Source organism: Lasioglossum baleicum, chromosome 11 (assembly GCF_051020765.1).
Source record: "Lasioglossum baleicum chromosome 11, iyLasBale1, whole genome shotgun sequence".
NCBI classification, from domain to species: Eukaryota; Metazoa; Arthropoda; class Insecta; order Hymenoptera; family Halictidae; genus Lasioglossum; species Lasioglossum baleicum.
The window spans coordinates 8,750,101-8,757,089 of NC_134939.1; positions in this window are offsets into that span (position 1 = coordinate 8,750,101).

Genomic DNA, 6,989 nt, shown 5'->3' on the forward strand with positions numbered 1-6,989 from the left:
GTTCAACATTTACATCTCGTGCGTGGCTGGCACAGCTCGGCGGATGTGTTGTATTTTTTCTCTCTCTCTGTTTCTGGAAAAAAGTAGTCTGCGAGTAGAACGAAAAGGAAGAAAGAAAGAACAACAGAACAATCGCAACCCGAAAGAGCGATTCATCTTTGAAGGACGGCTCTTCAGGCAAATATATATCCCAGGCGTGCTTTCGACAGTCGACGACACCTGCACACCGGCATTTTTTTCATCCTTTTAAGCTTTTTCCCTGAGGTAGATATTCGTGGAGCGTAGCATCGCGTCGACCCCCCGTCATATTGCGCCAGAACAACGGTTTAAAATAATTTAGAAGCGTCGCGTGGGTGGCGAAAGAGGGAGGCGCAGGAGGTGTGCCGAGGACACAACGGGCGTCGTTGTTGTCGCGTTCGTCGCACCCGTGTCCTTTCGTTCGTGTCGACGAGAAAATAATGAATGTATGAGAAGGGATAGAAGGGTGCGTGGCGAGCCAAAGGTGGCTGCACGCGAGGCAACGTGTCGTTATGCCGGGATCTCTCGGCTTCCGTTCTGCCCGCTCCTTTGAGGCGCGTTTCTCTCGGTCCACGCGCGCGACGAAGAAAAAAGAAGCCGGGGAAAACCCTCCGATGCCTTTGAAACTGCGACCGAGCTTTTTCCGACGCGAGCCGACCTCCTGGAATAACATTTATCAACTTAACCGTTCTCGCATTTACACCGACCCGCCTCTCGCATTTTTATTCCAATTCGACGCATCTCTGCGGCTCTTTGATTGTTTGCGACTTGATTAGGAGAGGAATTTCTGGTTGCTTTTTTCGATTCGGCCACTATTTAACTAAAAGTAAACTACACGGCTAAATACAGATTGATTTGCATACGAAACATTTTTTTCTCTGACCATCGGGAATGGCTGAAATATCGTCGGGACTAATTTGTGACGCACTCATATCGTGGCACTAGATTTGAGATGTCGTGATATTTTACCCAGAATAAAAACATAACGGCCCAGTACATAAATTTAAAAAAAAATTAATTTCTTTATTATATTGATATAATAACAAAATAGCATTACAAATTTGTTTATACTCCACATCTAATAGATTAACCCCTTCAACTTCTCAAAAATACAATTTTGAAAAAATTAGTAATAACTATTTTTATACGCGTTTATCTACTCGGGTTGTCTTTCACGATCCTTCACCTGCATTCTGGCACACCTGGATGTATGTAATTACAGTAGACTCTACGTTATGTGAACGCCTGTTACGTAAACGTTCTGTTATACAAACACTTGTTTGAACGTTCTCCTACGCAGTGTCTCGAGACGGGTGGTGCAAGCGATCACGAGGTGATTCTATTTGCAAAGATAAGCAAAAACGAACGGATAACATTACTTCTGTTGACGTTTGGCTAATCATAATCAGACGCGCCAGCCGATTCATGTTTCATATCACTGATAATCGCAGACTGTTCATTCACGATTTTCTAAAAAAATGATACGTCATAAACTATATTGACGTAATCCTCGTGGGCGCTCCGCGCTTTCATTTATAGTTACTAATGTCATGATTTTATTTAAATTCACATTAAATTTTTCTAACTATTCCGACACTAATTTTATAACAGAAGAAACTTTGAAAAATATTAAAAATATTGAAAAATATTATTAATCATTCAACTGGATTCGGTATTTTATGAAGAACCAGGGAAAAATTTATTTTCTCCTTTTTAGTGCATTTTAATATAAGCGTGGTTTTTAAAAAGTTTTTTTTATATATTTTTTTACGTATTGTTACAAATTAATTTGCTACAGCATTCAATTCCTTTGTAATACTTTTAACTATTGCTACATTTAGAATCATCAATGTGATAATTTATAATTTGAATATATAAATGCATTCTACATACATGAATTAAGCTGTTTAAATCATATTATATTCATTTATACGTGTTAATAATACTAATATGTTTTAAATGATTAATAAATTTTCAATTTGATGTACAACGTACTCTATTTTATTAAAATGTTACCTATATTTTGTACAATATGAAAACAACTCTCACAGATTCTTGTATTCTATAAATGCATAAAATTCGTTGTACGAGGATTTAGTATAAGAAACACAATTTAATCTTTTTAGTACAGAAAAGCATAATGTGCTTATGCAGAAACGTTTACAATGTGAAATTGAAAAGTATAACAAATTCTAAAAAGTATAACTAAATTATTTCATTTTTGTTAGATTTTTTGGGGGTTGCTATTTGTCAATAACAATTTCTCGAAAAATTGCAAAGAAATGTATTCGTACGCTAAATGTTACAACGCAACGCTTTACCCAGAATCCAAGGGGAACACTTTCGCGCAGGAATCAAGTGCAATTACCCAGGCTGGGTATGAGAGGGTATGGGGGAAAAAAGAGCGTCGTACGTGACATTATTGCAACAAGCAAGACGATTTGCAGTGGCGGAAGTTGAACGAGAAGGAAAAGTACAAAACCATAAGCAGCAACGGCGTCGGCGGTGGGCCACGGACGAAAAGCGTCGCTGGAACGAGAGGAAGCTCTCCTCCCTTCCTCCCCCCTCTCTTTCTCTCTGTCTCTCGCAGACCAACAGAGATAAGACCGTACTTCCACGGAGTTGAACCGTGGTAAGCGCGGGACTAAAAGTTCGTTCTGCTATCAGTTGCCACGCGGAAAGTAAGGAACCTCCGTTACTTTTACCTCTTCGGTAACTGTAACTCAGAAACGCCCAGAGAGTTTGGTATAAGTTATTTTATTAAATCCACGCCCTTCCCCTGAAACGGCTAGTAGCCTGTCCCGGGGTTCGTCGTTCAGAAAACCATTGTTACAAAACGAAGCCCGGAAGTGAAACTGCCAGCGTCGCCACGCGTCGAACTACCAGAATCATACTGTCCCGATGAGAACTAACAACCATGCGTTCCCAGACAGTCGGCTGCTTTCGAAACTTGTTACGTTCGGTTCAGGATTGTACCCTGATCCCGATCGAAATTCTGTGGCAACAATCCGATGCTGTTTTTGAGATTGATTCTCCTTTTTTTTAGTGTATTTTAGAGTGGGGTATCGTTCGAGTTATAACAGATGCACGTTTGGTGCATTCGTTGATAATGAAACTTGAAACTTGATGTTTCATTACAATCTGCGAGATGTTAAAAAATGAAAATAGTCATTGCTATTATAATCTTTTCACTGTTGTATTATTTAATGACTTGTTTTAAATGTATTTAGACTAATTTAATTCGTGTAGCTTTTCTTCGTTCGATAATAAAATGCTTGTATAACAGTATACTAGATCATTAATAATAATTATATGTATTATATATGAGTAAATCACTAATAATGATACGTATACGAGTAAATCTCTAATAATAATAAATCACAGAATTTGTGGGATCAACATGTTCATCAATGGTTATGGTAGTAGTACCTAGCCAGAATGATTTAATTCGGTAGCATCGGACAGTAACCATAAATCGATCAATGAAAGTAGCATTAGAGAAGTCAAAGTATGACACTCTGGCATAAGTATGTTCCGCAACGTCTCGGTCAGGTGTCCACCACAACAATTGACGTATTATAAACCCATTACGGAGCACACGAGGTCAGTTGCCCTAACAGATGTGCAGGCGTTAAGCTGAAATCCTACACCCGGTGCGGTGCGTCCCCCACTGGCTCATGGTATACAGGGTGTTCTGTGCAACTGTGACAAGCCATATGTTTAGATGGAAATTTGACAGCAACTTTATATTACGATTTATTCAATAACCTCCAGAATATTCGCACAAAAGATCCTATGTAGGGTAAGACCCAGGACCAAAAGGAGGTTAAACGTTTTATGATGTTTAGAAAAAAGGGAAATGGGTGCATTTACATCCTGAGGAGCGTATGAGGGTTGAACTGCTTTTTAAACGGTTTATTTTCCTTTTTATTCACCGATTAATGTACTTTTTTAATGTGCAGTAGTTGCGTCGAAAAATTTCTTAGCTTAAAAGGTATTCGAACTGCAATATTTGGATTTGCGTGAGCTTTCACATTTCCTTTGTACATAGTTCAATCGTAGATACATATTGTTATCACTACTGCAAATAACTGTGACTTTCTAGTTACTAAAGAATTGTCTTCGTAAAAATCGAAAGAATATAATTTATAATACAATTAATGGTTGCACCGTGAGGAATTGTTTAAAATAATGTAAATAACACTTTTATCTCACCGATCCCCGTTAAGAATGATTCGAGCATAATTCTCCAATTTTGAAGTATTATTACTTGACTGCGGATCTTTATGCAAAATAAAAATTATCTACATAGATTGCAGAAAAAATAAAAACTAAATTGAATATTATCTCTTCCCTTAATCATTTTAAAAGTGGAGAAATCATATATTGACATCTTCAATTTTTAATATTTTTTAACAATTTTGAATTTGATGTACTCAATTTTTCTATAAATGCATAAAGATCCGCAGTCTAATTATTACAGTGACACAGGGAATTATCAGAGTGATACATAGAACATTTTTTTTACATTTGCGCCCGCCTTAATATTTCAAGTGCCTCCACGTGTATACCCGGTACATACATCTATTTCGGTGTATTTAAGTAGAGGGAATCTCTCATGTCAAAGAGCTTTCATTGATTTTATGGAAGCAAGGAAACGTACAGTTAAAGTAAAAGACGTGTCAACTGCGAAAGATAAAGACAGAGAGACGAACGGGGAAAGTTTTTCAGTTTACGTTGTGTATTTTTAATCTGTCGCTTAGATTGTCTTCGATATTACATTACCGTGACAGCGTTTCTTTTACTAAACTTTCTGCGAATGTTTGCAGCAATCTCGCGAAATATGAACAGATGAAAATAGATGTAGACTTTCCGCGCTGTTTCAAGAAAGTAAGAAATATTGTTACCTCTGTGCCGTTTCTCTACGAATCCATTTGCAAACAAATAAAACTGATTGTTAAACATTTAAAGCACAATGGATCATGCAGATGCAACTTTATTCCTTAATTCTCTTTAGTGTTTCAGAAATTAGGAAAATATTTTTTAACAGTAAAACTACCGAGCTCGGAAATCGATTAAAATGTTTTAGCTGATGAAAATGACAAGGCTCTATTTATTTAGATTTCATGCAATTTTTATTGCAATATGCGCTTTGATAGAGAAATTTGTCAAATCATTTTCCATGTAAGCAACGTCATAATTTTAATAATTATAAAATTAAAAATGGAAAACCGGTCATTTGACCGGCAATGGTAGAGGTTTAGTGTTAATAATACATTACATTTAAGTATGCATAAAATAAGTAAAATGGACCACACCGAAAATATTTTCCAGCAGTCCGCAATATACCTGGATGAATAATTACTTTTATAATCAAGGGAAAATGATAACATCTCCTCCTATCCTACGTTTTAGCATGTTTAAGTAATTTTACATATTTATAAAGCATTTCAACAATCCTATAATGTAAGTATAACCAAGAGTTTGCAGAAATGAAAAATCCCACACAGATCACACTATCATCTCTGAAAACAGGAATAATGGTTACAGCGTGCGTCGATGCAAATTTTTTTCATCAGCATTGAAGACACCTAAGAATGCAGAGACAATCTTGAAATGGAAGACGACGAACATGTTCGCATTCTTAATTCTCGCGTACCGTACTTCAGGAGTATTACCGCAGTCGCACTAAAGCTTGACGAAGGCATTCTCGTAATTCTTTGTTCCCGAGATTTACGCTACCATCGAAATCACAAAAAGTTCGTACAATTTCCCTTACCTAATACATATACATATATACGTTCTATTATTTGTACATCATTAAACCAAATTATGTCGCTATCGAATCATCGTCTCTGAATGATTGATTATCCGTATTTCGATTAACTAAACGTTTGAATGCATAAACGATTATAATAATTAGTACCCTATCATTCTACGTAATTATTGATAATATTAAACGATAATCTGTTTGCTAAACTGTCTATGGTAATTGAGCATAAGCAAATACCGAAAGAGATTTTCGCTTGTGGGTCTGTTCATAAATTCTGGTACACAATGAATTACTATTCTCTGTAGCATCGAAATGTCTTCGCCATGTACTAGTATTATTTATTCTTTTAGTTATAAATATTTTATTTATGTACTAGAAAGTGTCCTGCATCTTTGTAAGCCATTTTTTTAATCTGCTCCTTTTAACTGAAGATAAAATATTTAAGGTAGAGTGGGGTAAGTTCGTCTACGGGGAAAATCCGTTAATTGGTTATTTTTATTATAATATCAACGAAATTTCTCTAGCTTGTATTTATTAATGTAGTATAATTTAGTATGAACTATTCGACATAGATATTGCCCAAGAATAAAGGTTTTCCTCGCTTAAATCAACCAATGCCAAACAGTCACGTGCGAGCAGTGTGTCCAGACAGGAGTAATCAAAAAGAAATCGAGGGGAATACAAGTACCCCCTCTCTGATGACCAGAGTAATATGTGACACGTTGCGCGACTGCGCGACGAGAATAGAGTGAGGAAGAGTGAGGCGAATGGGAGACACGTTGCGCGTGCGCGATAGGGACTGAACGGTGGAATAGGATAGTGGAAGGGGATAAAGATGGAGAGCCTGGAGAGGGAATGGGGTTCGTTTCAACCTCAATCTGGCCACAAGTGCATAGTAGTTGACACTTTGTATAATATCCTATCAAAATGATAATTTTCAAGCAAAATTAGAATCCTACATAATACTAATTCATCAGTAATAACTACATATAGTACATATAGTACATAACTACATATAGTTATACCTACATAATACTAATTCATCAGTAATAACTAGACTGCGGATCTTCATGCAAAATAAAAAATGTTTGCATTGATTGCAGGACACAGGAGCAAAATAAAAATTGAATTCTTCTTTTAATTATCCTATTAAGCTGAAACTAATACATTGATGCCCTTAAATATTTTAAACATGTCC